General features: G+C 36.0%; 1 protein-coding gene across 4 annotated transcripts in view; it reads right to left on the bottom strand.

The window, feature by feature from the left end:
* Positions 1-16,575, bottom strand: part of LOC102046790 (palladin) — a 193,559-nt gene that overhangs the window by 128,614 nt on the left and 48,370 nt on the right. Inside the window, exons 1-2 of one of the 4 annotated variants that reach the window (XM_055706444.1) lie at positions 14,258-14,512; positions 11,371-11,471 (exon numbers count right to left, since the gene is read on the bottom strand). The exons of 1 other annotated variant lie outside the window; for it this stretch is intronic. The gene's annotated coding sequence lies outside the window, so the exon portion shown is untranslated. Of the gene's footprint in view, positions 1-11,370; positions 11,472-14,257; positions 14,513-16,575 lie in introns of those variants that run through there. 2 more of the 4 variants (XM_027815185.2, XM_027815186.2) reach the window with 2 other exon arrangements.

Below are 16,575 nucleotides of genomic sequence, written 5' to 3'. Positions count from 1 at the left end.
AAGAAGTCCAGATAGAAACCAAACAGGCAGAAAGACCAACAAAAACGTTTCCATATGTGTATACATATCAGTCTACAGAATAAGAACTCAAGCTTGCATCCTAGGTGCATTCCTGCAGGCCACGCTAGCATTCGTGCAAATTTATAGGGAAAGATCCCCTTGAAAGAGAACAGAAACTACCGTAAGATGTTAGACAAAGGCTGGCAAACAAAAAAGCCAATAAAAGGAATATACATTTTATGTAACTGGAATTAATTTTATTAGTCATTATGTATCTTGCCACCTTTCAAATTACATTGAATTTCTCTGTTCTCTTCTACCTTCTTCTTCATTCTCTTCTCTCAATTTATCTTCCTGACTGTATTTCCACTGTACCACTCTTTGCCTTTCCTTTTCTCCAGCTGTGCTTAGTTTTTCACCTGCATTATATCTCTTGTATGTTAAAATGATAGCAATTAAGTATTTAATGCAGGCACTGAAACACAATCACTAGACTGGAAAGTCAATACTCCAAGAAAGCGAACCAGAGGTATTTTGGTAGCAGGGGAACAATGATTAAGATCCTCGCTTTTCACACTTCAAACCATACTTTGCTCTTCCACTGGCTACATTATTGTATGATGGTAAAACAGCAAACAAAAAAGGACAGTCAGATGCCAGGTGAGCAGCAGTCCATGCACACTGACATCAAGTAGGAATTCACACAATATGTCTTTCTTGTTCATTCTTCTTTATGTCCTCATAACCCTCCGCGCATGGAAATACATATGAGCACGTGTGCCTGGGATTTTAATGACTGTGAACAAAATATAAACAGAGTTGAACAGTACACTGACTGAGTAAGCACCAGGGCCTTAAGAAAAACAGTTCAAGGTTCTCTCTAATGCATAATCCTGCTGGAACTTGTGTTTTTTGAGAGTCACTGAGGAATAGAAAGGTTTTCCTTTCAGCACACTCTTAAAAGTTAATTTAAAATGGCAGCTGAAGTGAAACTCTAAGATACAGCCTTAGGGAAGAATTATAATAGGGAACTCTGACCGCTACAAAAAGTGCAGAGAGATAAGTTGCAAATTAAAAAGTAATCTTATCCTTAGTGGTGTTAAGTATGTCCAGCAAGAAAAGTTAAAATGAAATACTCTGACATTCCTATACTGGCAGAGTCAGCATTTCCATCACAATATTGTGCAACTTCCATTTTGTTTTTTCTGCATTTAAGTTAAGCAGTCCAACACTTCCACACTGTAAAACATTACTACTTAAAGAATTTGACTTGATTTTTAAAAAAATTAACTTTGCCATATAAGATCTAGAATACGCTGCATGAATCAGATTATTCAGATGCTTATGTTCTTTGCACACTGCTCCATTTTTGTGCAACATACAATTTCATTATTTGTATAGGCAGTTCATAACAGAGTTACCAGTAACAACATACATACTTCAAATAAATTTGTCCTGAAACACAAATAGTTGGGGGGTTTTGTTTGGTTTTGTTTCGGGGTTTTTTTTGCTTACAGTTCTGCAGCTCTGTTTAGATTTTTTTTTTTTTGAGAGTCATAAAGATGTGGCCTTCATGTGGGAGAAGCATAAGAAGTAATTAAAATAAATAAATTGATTTTTTTTTTTTTTACATTTATCATAATTTGACTATGTATTATCGGAAATTATAGCAAGAATGAGTTAATAAAACAAAACCATTCTAATTTAGTAAAAATTCTTTTTTATAAATTGCATGTCTCTGTTTATCCTGCATTCTTATAAAAGTTTAGAAGATATACATGATGTGATGAATAAAATATCTGGATGCAAAGGAAAAAGTGGTGAGACTGAAAGATGAAAAGTGAATTACATTCCATGCCTACAATGAAGATATTTAATGCTAATTTTTTCTTTATAGAAACCAGGTATAATATATCATATAGAAAAGAAGTACCTGCTGTATGACTTATTTGGATATGTAGTCCAAAGCTGTTTATTTGTGAGTAATAAACTTCTCTGACATAACAGGCTGTGTAGGAGGATAAGGTAATGTTCACTATTTGCTACTCCCTACAGGAGCAACTTTTTAAAAAACTGGCTATGTTCACTATTTTTTTTCGAACTCTGATTATAAAGAAGATAACTAAATATTTAATAGAAGAATAATGAAAAGCATCTAGCAACTTTCTTGTTGAACTGGCTTCAAAGCCACATAGGTACATTTATGCCATATGGCAGAGAAACCAGGAAAGTGACTCTTGTTGACAGTACTGTGGTGTTGGGGCAAATGATATTTCACAAATGCATCCAGTGGTATCTAAATGAGATACCACATTTCAGGTATTCCTGTTTCATCATGCAGAACAAAGACATCTGTGCAGCTATATTTATTCAGTAAGAACAGCAAGGAGATCGTATTTCTTTAACTGGCCAAAGAAGCAGTCAGTATTAAAGCAAAAATCTGTATATTTTCTTCTCTAACCAGAATGAACAAGTGTCTTATGCTCATAAAGAAATTGATTCTAAAAAACTATTGCTTATGTTACAGTCAGCCTTCATATATGAAATAACAGAATGCTGAACTATATGCTGAATAACTTATTTTCCATTTCTGAAGTCCAAAGTTTTAATCCTACCTCATATCCTATTTTGATTTATCTTTGCCCTGAAAGATTTATTTATTTTCCTTATTTTTGTCTATCACTACAACACAAAGTACTGTATGATTACTCTCGATCCTAACTGCGTATTTCCTGAAGACCAGGTGTAGGTGTAAGCCATAGATTTCACAGTTTCAGAAACCTTACACAGAATTCTCTCTTCCTTTTTAGGGCACAAGCCTGTGCCATAAATGGGACACTTTCAGATGCAGCAATTCAACTGACAAATAGGTGCGGACAGATAAATCAGTTTATTCTATATTTGGGTAATCATTGGATCAAGAAAGAGAAAATACTGTGCAATTTAAGGACCAATTATGTAGTGCAAACTGCAAACCACCTTTTAAAACAAGCATGTTGATTATTTGCCACATATCCAGCTTGTTACTTAAATGTAACAATGTCTTCTCATGTCATTGAGTAAATTCTATAAGCACTGATTTTGGGCATCTATAAATTTACAAATTATGTGTCCATATTCAAATATGTAAATGAAAAGCATGAATAAAAACCAAAGAATAATTTATATGCAATTTAAGATACTCAGGTTTCCATACTTTTATCTGTAAGACATTTTTTAAAGCTCTTGGACCCATTAGATAACTGCAGGTTAATTTAACGAGATTCTTAATAGCAGCCATTTGTGCAGAAAATTCAGAAATCTTATTGCAGAACAAGTGATTAACAACATTTAATGTAACAATTTCCCTACACAATCTCTTCTTGTCAGTTTCTTCACACTTTGCTATTTTATGGAGCATTACTTTGTACCTGACATCCTCGGGTCTATAGCAGGATATTTTAAATCATCTTCTGATTGACTAAGCTTGAGTTCCTAGCACACAAATGGGTACTACCACCACTTACAACTCAGCCATACCTCTGAAATGATATATCTCCTGAAGTGGCTTTTGAGATGACATGCAGTCTGTGCAAAGATGGCTAGAGCTTCTTTGTGGGTGCCTAAGAAACAACTCTGCCACCTCACAGGTTAGCCAGACTGAAGAAGGATAAATTGGAATAATAATCAAAGGGGAAACTACTACTCTCCTCAAAAGTCAGAGTAGGCACCTTATGGCACAACTGAAGAGCCAAAAGAATTCTTTGCTCTACTACTACTACAGTTGTGTATTTCAATAATGAAAGCAATCACTCAGCACCTTGGATGGCTGCACTTGACAATACGTCATTTTTTCAAGCTCCTGTTATGTGTTGGAATTGAAACAAATTTCCTTCAGAACAAAACCAATACTACCTCACAACAAACTGCCCTCAACTTCAGGAGGCTAAGCTGTTAAAGGTCAAGATTGAAAAATCTTGTCCCTTCACTTAGTATTATTTTCCTCAGATGTAAGACCCCAAAATTTAATTATAAAAGCCTGTAAATATAAGGGGGATAAAAAAGATTGAATTGGAAATAGCAGCAAGCTGCAATAACCCAAGTTATTTCTATATTTTTAAACATGTATTTTATATAGATAAATGTAGGTTTTTTTCAGTATCATTAAATATGAGATATGGCAAAATAATTTAATAATTTAATAATTGCAAATTTCCACTTGTTATTAGCTCTCAAATTACACCACCTAGGTTTGGAAAATGGTTGTTTCATGAATACAGTAATAAAACCATTTGTAAACTCTCTGGGTTTCAGAGTTTAAAAAAAAAGAAAAAAAAAGGAAAAAAAGAAAAAAAAAGAAAAAATTACAAAGTAAACCCTGTGAATACTAATGGATCATAATCTGGTCTGAAATTTGCACAATTATTTACAATACATTAAAAAGGAAAATTCTTTGTCCTTCTGACGTATCTACAAATTCAACTCTGCATAATGGGTTAATAAAAAACAAAACAAAAGCCAAGAAGCAGGACAGTAGATTTAGGAAATGAATGTTCATACAGTAGTTTTGTAGTATATTTATGTGTATTTCAGAAGACTTAACGCTAAAATGGTAGGTGCTATGAGCAGTATGTGGTAGGAAGAATAAAGTGAAGTACAAATTCAAATTCAAACAGGCATAGTACATACAGCTAATGTACATTCGTTGCATTCCTTTAGCATTCCATGTAACTCTTTCATTTTCTCTTTTTAGGCTTCATGTTTGGCTGGAAACATTTTTTTTTTCTTCTGAACTATCTTGTATGTTTCAATCTCCAGTGCAATATAGGCAATAGCTTGCCTCCAATGCCAATAAACATGGAAGCTGCTTCCATGTATCAAAGTACAAAGACAGAACAGTTTAGAAATGTGAAGAATGAGGAAGCACAGTCATAAAAATTTAATAGCTGACTCTGCAATTCTATCCCTAATATTATTGTAGATGCTTTCATTTATTTTTTAAAGTAATTCAGTTTACATATATGTGTGTGGGTGTGTATATATATGCACTCTCAGAGGATTATCACAGAACTAAAACACTCTATACAGAATTAAGCAATGAACACAAGAAAAAACCCAGCACCTGAAACACACACTTTTTGCATTTAACTAGCTACTACATAGGAGCCCCCATAGTTTTAGGGCATGAAATGCTAGACACTGAGCAATAATTTCTTCCTTTCTGACAGGTAATTAAATTGACTGGTTTTGTACAACTTCCTTCTTGGGCCTGGAACATCCTACCCCGAAGACAAAGTGTGGTAGACGTTACCTGTATTTCAGATTGTTCCACTAATTCATTTGTCAGCAAGTCAAGCAGATCCCTTCTGCTCGTGTCTGTACTTGTGCCAGCAGAAACTGATTGATTTGCCGTTTTGTTTCATGCAAAGATTATAATCTCTTCCCCAAAAAATCAGAATATTAGCTTTCCAAAGTAGAGATGTTGTTCCATATTTTTCACCCTGTGGCTAAAGGAACCCTTTGCCACACATGCAAATACATACATACAAATTCATAAAATTGGATTCCAAAGATAATCCAGAAAACTCTGCCTATTTTATTTTCTATTGAACATCCCTAAATACTTGTTTAAATGAAGTTACAGAAAGATAACCCATACATTTGAAAAAGTAGTCTCCAAATGCAGCCAGCTCTGTACTAAGAGTCAGTAGCAGGGGAAGCATATGAGACCACAGTTGGAGTTTAGTGCTTCAGAAAAAACATACATATGGTATTAGAGATAACATTCCTGGTTTCATATGGACCGTTCTCAGCTTCAGTGTGCTGGAAGAGCCAACTAGAGAAGCGTAGTTATGTCTCCCTCATTTTATTCCACCTTTCCTTCCCCTCATCCATTTTTTCCCATTCTGTTAGGTTAGGCAAGCCCTCATGTGTATTTTCAGTAAGAACATTCACCACAATTTTCCAGAGTGTCTAGCACATGGCACATCTTACTGAATATAGGCATTGAGCCACCTGGTAACGACAGTCTAGACAGGATCTAATGGTTCAGAACAACAGTTTCCACTCATCTACAGTGAATATCGGCAATTGCACAATAAATGTTTTCATATATAAGGTAGCTGAATAAAAATGTTTCTCTGAAGAAAAGCTCAATGAATAGGACTTCGAGCACTGAAACTATAATTGAACATGAGATTATTAAATATGTTTTATTATTGAGAAATTGAAGTTAAGCACTTTGCCCACTGTCACCCAAGAAAGTTAAGAGCCAGCTCTGGACTCAGTTTCCACTGTCTTAACTCTAAGACCATCTTCCATGCACTGAGCAGGTCTCAAGAATCAAAGCAGGTTCTGACTTTGTGTTACCAGATGGATTGTTAGCCAAAAGTTTATTATTCACCTTTTAAAAAGCTAGTAGCTGGGAATTAAGAGACTGATTTAAGTTACTACACAGCACTGTGTGGCCATGAAATACTGGAGCTTCATTCTTAGGGGTCTGTTTGCCTAATGTTGCAGAAGGATTTTATGTGACCACCTTCCATCAACTCTGAGGGCAGTTATGCACCAAAGTCTCTAGTGCACACACTAAATGACTGTTCACTAACATTGCAGATACCATCACTTGGCTTATGCAGACCTAAGCTTACATCAAGTTACCACTTCTGGTATTTGATAGGAAATTAACATGATCATGGAAGGGAAGAAGAGAAAGGAAATTAAAAGCAGTGAAGACAGTTACAGCAGGTTAAAAAAGCAAGTATTTAATAATCAGATGTAAAACCAAACATTTTTTAGACCCAAAGAACTATTGAGGCTCGTAGGATTAACATAACAGCTTTTCTGGCTGAAATGGAATACATATTGTCTAGAAATTAAATGCTGCTCTTAGCTATCCATTATAACTATATACTTTGACCAGAAACAGATTTTGAACTAGCATGCTGTCATTATTTCTTACATGGGGAGGGAAACCTCTTACAGAACTGCCAGGTATAATCTTCCAGAAGGACTGTAAAGAGTTAAAAGTAAAGAAGAAGTTGGAGAGTTGTAAGGATAACATAGCATTTATGCAGCTTAAATTCTGTACATAAGACAGACTGCATTTAATAAGATTGTGGTGAGTGAGTGAGTGGCAAGTTCATGGCTGGCAACACACATTTCAGATGAAGCAATAATACTTCTGAAAACCATAATACTTAAAAAGAGGAAGAAGCTAAGAAGTATTGTAAATCAATCACTCTAGTCCACAGAAAAAACCTTAACACAAAATCCTCATGCAAGTGCCCTCAGGACTATCAGGAAAATGAAATGTGTTTTTTCTGTGTTTCTGTAAGGTACCTGACAATGTATATACAAAATCTCAGAAAAAAATTCACATACCTTCTGTTTTTTACCAAAAAAAAAAAAAAAAAAAAAAAAAAAAAAATCAGTAGTAACCACTTAACTCTGGTTCTTTGGGTCCTGTTTGTTTGTTTGCTTTTTATAACCAACAATTTCCTAACATTTTCTTTTTCATAAATAAAATCAGAATTTTGTAAATAGAGACTATTCTGCTGTTCTGGGGTCCTGACAATTTTGAGTTTTGAATGTTTTTCTTTAGTAATGTCTGAAATAGTGAGCAAAAGCAGAAATGCTGATCATTCAAGTTCAATTTTCATACTTATCTTCCCATATAGTGTTTTCTTAAGTTTTATTACTTTTGAATTTTTCCTTTCACATTTGCTTGACATACCAGAAGCCAAAAGGAGTTAAATAATCAAGTCCTAGAAATAATGGAGCTAATTTGTACTATTTTTAAACGGTTACTTTTTTTGTCAAATGTTGTTCTTAACTTAGGGATGAAGTCTTTCCCAAATAGGCTGAATTCTGCTACATCCATGCAGCTAATTCATGCTATCTTGCATGCATTTTTAAATTTGTTTATTCCGACTCAGCATCATTGACCACTTTCTTTACATAAGGACAACTGGAAAATGTTGAGAAAACTATTTATATAGAAATTCAGGAGAGGAAATTATTAAAGCTAGATCTGAGGTCAGCTGTATAATCATTGCAATACAGCGAACAATTCAGACACCTTGCCAACCCACTTTTGTAACATGTTAAATAGTTTCTAAGCCTACTGGTCTGGACTGAAACTGGAAGCTTTCTGAACTAATTTCCAACATTAACTAGCAAAACAATACATCAGCGATGATGATTATACTTATTCTGATTCCTAATGTAAAATTATCAAACACATTTTTTCACAGTTGCTGGTAGGAAAAAAACCCAACAAACCAGCTTGATCTCTATGTAACAGCTGTCGTCTTTACAAGTAACTACTTTTCTTTGGCATGCTATTTCCTTATATCCTAACTTGGCGGTAAGTACAATTACAGACATCGCAAGAAACTACCCATTAAAAGAGCTAAAGTAAGGTTCAAGACTTTGTACTCCCAGATAGCATCTGTGGTGTCATAGGACAGATTTAGAGTGTACTGTGTGAAAGGGTCTAGTTGAAACAGCAGATAAAAGGAAGGAAAGTGTGGGGAAGGAAAATTGTCTGTCTTCAGAACCTCAGTTCTACCAAGGCAGCAAAATGTATGGCACCATTTCCTCAGCATCCTTATGCACAGCATCCCTTTACAGAAATCACACAGCACAGGCAAAATCTGACCTATTTACTTGGTTTATGCAAATAAATACCTGTCATTAGGGTTAACTGCTCCATTATTGTGCATTTCAAAACCCACAAGGACTCTTTAGAGCAGGATTACATTCACCACCTAAACCTGAGGACTAGGCATCACCTTTTCCTAATCGATTAACTTCTGCTGTCTGTTCAGGTATCAGTTAAAGCACCTTTACACTCTCTCACTAGCTGCAAGACACAGCTTGACTGTCACTTGAGACTTTGGTCTCAGCCTTACCAGACAAGCTTATACCCATGGTTGTCAGCTGTCAATACGGTATGATCCAAAAGCATGCATGTACCCTTGCTTTGTGCTTTGGTTACTATCAGCATAGCTATGGCCAGTGCCCGCTTGATCCTAACATTCACTTCCAAGATTCTTCCCACCTACCAATACACCCTAGTTTAGTATTTGTATTGCATTTGTATGCCTCAAGCATACCATGTGTATTTTTCACAACCATTATGAAAACTGAAATATGAAACAGTACCAAAAGCTGGTTTTATTGGAAAAATCAGAAGTTCCAGAGGAATCCAGCAGGCTGAAGGTCAACGCCCAAGACTGCTTTGAGGTGTCTTTTTTGCAATTACTAGAATTTATATAGGCTTGCTGCGGCCCATGTAAATCCTGGAATTCCTTGATCCTTATTTCCAGCCCTCTTCCATCATGCCTCTTCCGCTGTTTGAAAAACTAAAGAGAGGAGATCTATTTCACATATGAGCAGTGCAATGCAGGTTGCTCCAGCATTACAGTCAGGAAAGCCATGTAAATAGTCATTACATTTGGGAAGAATGACAAATGTCAATCTAGTTACAGATTAATACCTGCATACCCTCAGTGGACCTATCAAAGCTGGCCTAGAGGTGTCTCAAAGAACAGAATATTCTGGTCTTTATATGAAAACACAGGGATATTCCCACCTATACTATGCAGCAGAATCTTACCACCTCTGCTTCACTCAATCCTTAAAGCACTGAGAGGCCCTGGAATTTGTCAGACTTCTGGCACAAGACGCCTTTACATACTGAGCACCATAAAGATCGTGCCTCCTTTTTTTTGGGGGGGGGTGGGGGGTTGGTAGAAAAACTGTACTGTTTTATCCACATTACAGTTAGGACTGTCTAGGATAATACCAATTCCAGTTATATCTACATAATTTACATATCTCATTTACATTAACACAGTAAAACTGTACATTGACACAACACTTTAACTTATCAGAGGAAGGAAAGTTAAGGTGCTGTAGTATACATTTTGATTTCTGGTTAGTTCTCAGTTATTCAGAAATACTAATAGCTTTCCCATCCGCACTGTGCACTTCACAATTACAAAAAATCTCCAAATAACTTTTAAACATTTACATTGTAGTTTATGTGAGGCAGAAATTAACTAACCATGATTCATGAACCCTGGTTAAAGGTTGGGGTTTTTTTAGTTTTTATCCTTTTTTTAGTGAAGAACAAAGTTCACATCTGTCTTGGAAATTAGAGAAGTAATGTTAAGCAAGAAACTAGTTCAAAAGGATGTACGCAACTATATGACTGATTATTCTCTTTTGGCTTTCTTTCCCAGTTTCTGCCAGCTAAATTTACTAACCCAATACTTAAAGATAGGAAAAAGCTTGTAACCGTTGTTTATTGCAATTGCCGCTGTAAAACAATACTAACAGATTATTTCTAGAGAAGTTACCATGTATGCAGAACTGCAGTTGTAATTTTCTTCATGTTCCAACCAGAGGCAAGAATAAACAGTATTTTTCAATGCTATAAATTTTGATCTGTTTTCTAAATTTGAAGCTCCATGGACTTTTTTTCCCCATTTAGGAAGTATCTGTATAAAATATATTCATAATAAAATACTCACATTTGAGGGAGATTTGTGTGAAAACCTTATATCAAATGCTATGCATCAGTTTATGGGAGAAAGGATATAATGGAGAAGAAAGAACTACGAGAGTACTGAGGGAAGAACAAGGTTTTATTAAAAGTATCTATCTCAGAATAAACAATAAGCATAAAAAGAATATCATAGTACAAAGTACCTACGATATAGATTATTACAATCTCATCCTTCAGATTAGGGATATACTTTGTTCTAGATAATTACAACATTTTAATAAAGTGTTTAATAATATAAACTTTTCACTCTTTTTAAGAGCAGCCCAAAATGCTAACTTTGAGAGCAAGTAATTAAACTGTATACAATCAAAAAGGGCATTGTCCTTCCTTTTTACTTTTCATACTTTCCGTAACGTATTTGGAATGGAACATATTTACTGTGATTTATGACAGGGAAATCTTCCCTCATCTCCTTCTCCCCCTCTCTCGAATCAGGTCACAAATTCCCTTGTAATGTCCAAAAGAATTCCTGAGATCCATTTGCTCTCATTTAAGAGAGGCACGCTTGTATTCTATGCAAAATATTCAAAGAAGCCATTTATCTTTTTATTCAAAAGAACATTAAAAACTGTTTGTTTTAACCCTGACCTTACCACTAAATGCTATGATCCCAACTCTTAGCCTCTAGGCAATTAAAAAAAAAATCGTTTGAGTACATCCAGCCAACAATTTCCATGTTAAAAAAAAGTCTAAGTTGGAGCCATGTGGTCTCAATCAGGCAGTAAAATACTCTCTGTATTTTCTTAAATGCACAACTGCAGTATGCCCATAACCTTTCTTTTAAATCATCTTAACCAGATCTGAATCACTCTCACCACAAATGATTCGGTGGCCCTGGAATGTGCTGGGGTAGACAGAGTTGCTCTGCAATGAACATTGGGATATTTCCCACTTCCCTAGTTGTTAAGAGAATAGTCTGCAGAAAAAAAAACAACAACAAAAAATTCTTTAAAAGGTTAAAGCCAAGACAAAGAGTGACATCACAGTTCAATCATTCAAAGAAAAAAGGGAAAAATGCAACTACTGCCTAATAAATCAGTTCTGTGTGCCACAAACCACAATGAGCCAACACAGCACAAGAACAGCTTTCCTTGCTGAAGCAGAGATACCACAGGCAGCTGGCAGATAAATGTGCAATTGCATTCACAGAGAGCCATTGAATCCATTAAGCTAGCCAGACTTGGAGAAGCTTATCAATTAAAAGAGCAGAATAACTATGATTTCAGTAACAATCTGTGCATCCCCTTACACTGAGTTACAGTGTTTTTTACCATGGGCTACCACAATTTTTTGCATAGATGCGTATGGATAAGGCACTTTGTTAAAAACTTACAGACAGATCACTTAGGATCAAAGTAACGCTTTGAGGTACTTGTATTACCTGGATGTAGCTTTCTCCACTGCTCCACTTGAGCAAGTAGGAATGACAAGCACAAAGCACCTTAGCTTTCTCAGCACATCTCAGAAAGAGTTCCAAAATATTACTTACATCTGAAGTTATAATAGAGGAAAAGGAATGTAATTCCTTGGGGCCTCTTAAAAGTCAAGTTTAAGCAGCAAATGAGCAAGCTTTTTTTAACTGTAAGATTCTTAAATGCCACTTCCTCTTTAAAAGTCTAGTCTGCAGCCTGCAAGATTTCTTTCAGTCTTAATCACCTCAAAAAACAATTTAAACATGTGGCCAAAGCGATGTGCATCTAAAACAGGAATAGGCCAGAGCCAAGACGCTTGGATCCAGTTATTATATTAACCTTCTCATACTTCATGGATGTTGGAATCCAGGGGTTTTGGTACAGACCCATCTGAGCTCAGCACTCATTGCCAAACCTCACAGTCAGTAGAAAATACGCTTTAACATATCAAAGCAGGGAAAACAGCATAAAGATGTCAGATTTTTCCACCACATCAATGAGAAAAAACGTCATTATAGCACCCATGTAAATTGTGAAACTGAAAGCAGCTGCTGAGGCAACCTGACATGGTGCCATCAGCAGGGGGGAGCCCGACTCGGGAAAACACTGTTCCATTTTTAGCTCTGAAAAAGAATCTTTGCTAGTTCTAGTGTGCAATTCCAGTTCAGTGAATAACTTGCCATAAATAGAGCTAGTAACTGCTACAGAAAGAAGTGCCTTAGTACATGACAAACAAAATGTGTAGTAAACATCCTCAACATCCTAACATACTGCACACTCCTGTTGAGCCCTGCTTTGCAGTCATGCCATAATAACAGAATTTAGCAGGTCATTTTTACAAATTACCACACCAAGCAGAGTATTCTTCCAAACGAAGTGTGAAAGTCAGAATGGGAGTTTTGGTAATGATTTTTTGAATCAGAAAAAACAGATTTACAGGCCTCAAATGAACAGCTAATTGACTGTGCCTCCTATACTTCGCACAATCACCCATTTGCTCATTCAGCATATTTTTCATGGGACTAGAGTCACCTTCACAAATCCTTCATAATCAGCAGTTAATAAGGGGTTAGGGTGAAGGGACTGCTCACCTTTTCAACACAAAATACTGGAATAACTGCTTGAAGTAGATGATGAAGCCAGAGTTAAGGGAAAGGAAAGGAAAGCTTTCCTCTTTTCAGGTCTGTTGCCCCAGTAATGTTTTTTTGTTTGTTTTAAAGTACATAAGTACATTCATTCACCTGGTCCTTCCCCCTTCGTCAAATCTATTAAACATTTGAAGTTTTGGATTTCAAGGGTTTCTTATTTATCACTTTATTAAGATAACCTAGGTAGCAAGACATAATAGCATGCTGACAGAAAAGCTTATCAGTAGCTTTAAAACAAATGGGTCCCTAGAGTGAATTTCCTTTGACAGCTAGATGGCATTTCTGAAAGCAAGGCATTTGGATTAACCTGCCACTGTGACAATCATTACAAAACTCTTCCTAGAAAGGACAAGACAGGAAGGTGGAAAAAAAAAAGGTCCTTGTTAATAAAGCAATCCATTCTGCCAGTAAACTTAAAAGGCAGCAGTTAACACTTTCATAAGGCAAGAACAGCTAAATAATTTTGCTTACTGAAAAACTAAGTTTCTTTTTGCAGTTCCTGTCATCTCAGAATCATTTATCCAAGCATACACTCTTTTCCACTGTACATTAGCTTGCATGCCCTAGTTTGCTTTTAAAACCAGATTCACTCAGCTCCTAATGCAGGGGAGGGGAGGAGGGGGTGTGTGTGCTCTGAATGAATGCCAATAATTTAAAAAAAAGTTTATTTTGGGTTCATATAACCTAAACAGTCTTAGGAAGCATCTCATCCCTTTTCACTCCTCCATCCTCCTGAACTTTAGTTCTATTTGTATCCTCTGTGATGGAAGATATTTACTTCCCAGGTTCTGCTCTTGCACTTAAAACAAATGGGTTACTCTACTGTTAAATTTACTCTATACTGCACATGGTTCAAAGCAAAACAGACTTGCAGAAAACCTGATAATAAAGCCATTTGGAAAACTTTCCAGAATTATACAGGTACTTAGGAATTTTGCTAAAATACATACATTCTTACAGTGCTTTTTGGAAACAGAGAAATGAGGAACATTTTACTGCTAGGCACTGTTCCAAGACCACTCTAACTGAGCACACACTGTATATTCACTCACATACTTTTCCTCCCTCCTCTATTGTAGTAGAACAGCTAAAACACCTTATTGTTTCTTGCATCTTTATACACATTTAATGCTGCCACTTACCGTTGCAGAACAGTTGGGCCCCCACCCCCCACAAAGAAGCTGATATCTGATGGTCTCTGGATCCTTTATTTCTTGACTATCCCCGGCTCTTATCTTTGCTGCTCTAAATTCAGCCTAGTTTGCAGAAAAGCACAGAAAAAATTAAGACAGCTGAGCTGCCAAATTCCAACCACTCACAATCGGCAATGAAGACTTCTCCCTAGTTCTGACTGATTCCAAAGAACAAAGCCTGCTGGCAATGAGGAAGCAGAGTTTAAGTCTTCTGGCTTCAGTCCAACTGTTGCTCTTGCTTTTGCTTCAGAGTACGTGAGAGTGTTTGTATGAGCTTGTAATGGATGTAAGAGATGGGGGCTGGGGAAAAAAGAGGGTGTGTGTAAGGGGAGGAATGCTAGTCATATCCAAAAATAGCATGAAGGAAGTAATGTAGCGATCCGTCTCCCCTCCTTCTCTCCTCTTATCGCATGTACTGAGAGTGTCTCTACCCTAAGATTCTGATCTCAAGAGAAGTAGAGAAAAAATTCCAATGTGACTTGCAGCTCATTTGATTGCACTACTAAACTGTAACTGAGGAGCTCTAGAAGTACACGTCACGAAACGCATGATTTAGTACCAATCTACTTGATAATGCTGAAGCCACAGTGCGTTTCATACTGTGTGCATTAGTTCACAAACTGGAGAGAAAAAACAGAAAGTACTATTGAAGTTTACTGTGTCAGAAAAAATAGCATCACAGCTGCCTTTGCAGAAGTTCTTAAATTCCAGCCCCAGGTATTGCTAGATACTGCTTAAAGTTGATTTTTAAAACAGCTAATGTTGCAAGTTTACAATATAATGCAGAAATAGGATATAAAAATCTCACCCTCTTTTTTCAGAAATTTTCTTAAACAAATTCCACATTCAGAAGAGTACTCTCTGTTAAAAAGAAAATCAACACCCTCAACACAACACAAACAAGAAAACCCCTCAGAACAACAACAAAAAATTAGGACTTCCTGAATAATCAGAATACTTTGTCTGGACCTACCCTTTTTTATCATTTAGTAAGACTAATGGAGCTTTGTATAGGAGCTTAGGTTTTATAGAACCTATATAATACACTTCCCTACATTACAATTACATTAAAGAAATTACAGTGTTTTTCCAAAGCTATCAGCAAAAAGAATTGTTATGATATATTTTAAAACTACAAATACATTCTATGTTGAAGGTAAATTTCAGAAACCTATAGAAACCATCTGGAATGAAAGGAAGTTGTGATGATTTAAGTTTGCCTTCCTGCATATTCACTAGAGACTGAATTTCAATATATTTTAAGGCCATAAAAGTTACAGTAAATCCAAGTTCTGTATCAGGAAGTCCACTGAGCCCTGCTGTGATGTACTTTTCTGTGGGTACTTTACTCCTTGGTAGCATTACTGAGCTTTGCTTTTGCTGTCTTGAGGTTTGCCAGCCCAAATTTAACCTGACAAATTTCACACGAAAGAAAAGATCAAGAACAGATAAGAGTACCTAAGGGCTTTTAGTCCACACCTCATCCCATCTAGAATATCAGCTGCACTGAATCTGCTGAATTGGCTAATTACAGTTCTAATTTAAAAAACATACACTTTGAGTAGACAACAATAAGCCCACATTTAGTTTCATTTGCAACTGAATCTCCAGACAAAACAAGTTAGTCCAAAACCTAGTCTTAGTCCAGACATTTGTATTTGTTTTGCTATTACGGAACAGCACAGGCCTGAAAGAATATAAAATCTGCAAAAGTATAAAGTTACAACATAAACACAAAAAGAGCAAGCAAACAAAAAAAGTAATGGGGAGCTGTCACCTGCTTTCCTCTGTCTGAACTCTGCTGTCATAAACAGACCCAAAACTGTGATGCTGCTTTCAGGAAAATTTGAAACCCAGACAACCAAAAATTCAAAAGATATGATAAAATAAGGTTGAGTAGTTCAGTAGCTGATATTCCACAACATTTATGCATCAAACGAATCATTACTAGCATAGATATAACATTCTTGTTATTCTCTGATGTCTATATAGGTGACAAAGACATGAGGCACATACAAATACCTGGAATTATTTGTTGTTGTGTACTTAATGAACTAATAGATTGAATTTTTCAGGGGTCTCAGTTGCATAAATGATTACTACACTAATATTGTTGTTATTTAACTCAAATATAGTGTAACCCTATCACATTTTGGAAACTTATGACAACTGTATATTTGCTAATTTGCAGCTGATTTGCTTTAAGTTAACATGTCTTATTTTCTGCCTCCAAGCAAATCAGCTGCAAGTTTCAAATTCTGATGAAT

Source organism: Falco cherrug, chromosome 1 (assembly GCF_023634085.1).
Source record: "Falco cherrug isolate bFalChe1 chromosome 1, bFalChe1.pri, whole genome shotgun sequence".
Lineage (NCBI taxonomy): Eukaryota > Metazoa > Chordata > Aves > Falconiformes > Falconidae > Falco > Falco cherrug.
Note: the sequence above shows the minus strand (reverse complement) of the source record. Positions and strands in the feature narration are given on the sequence as shown.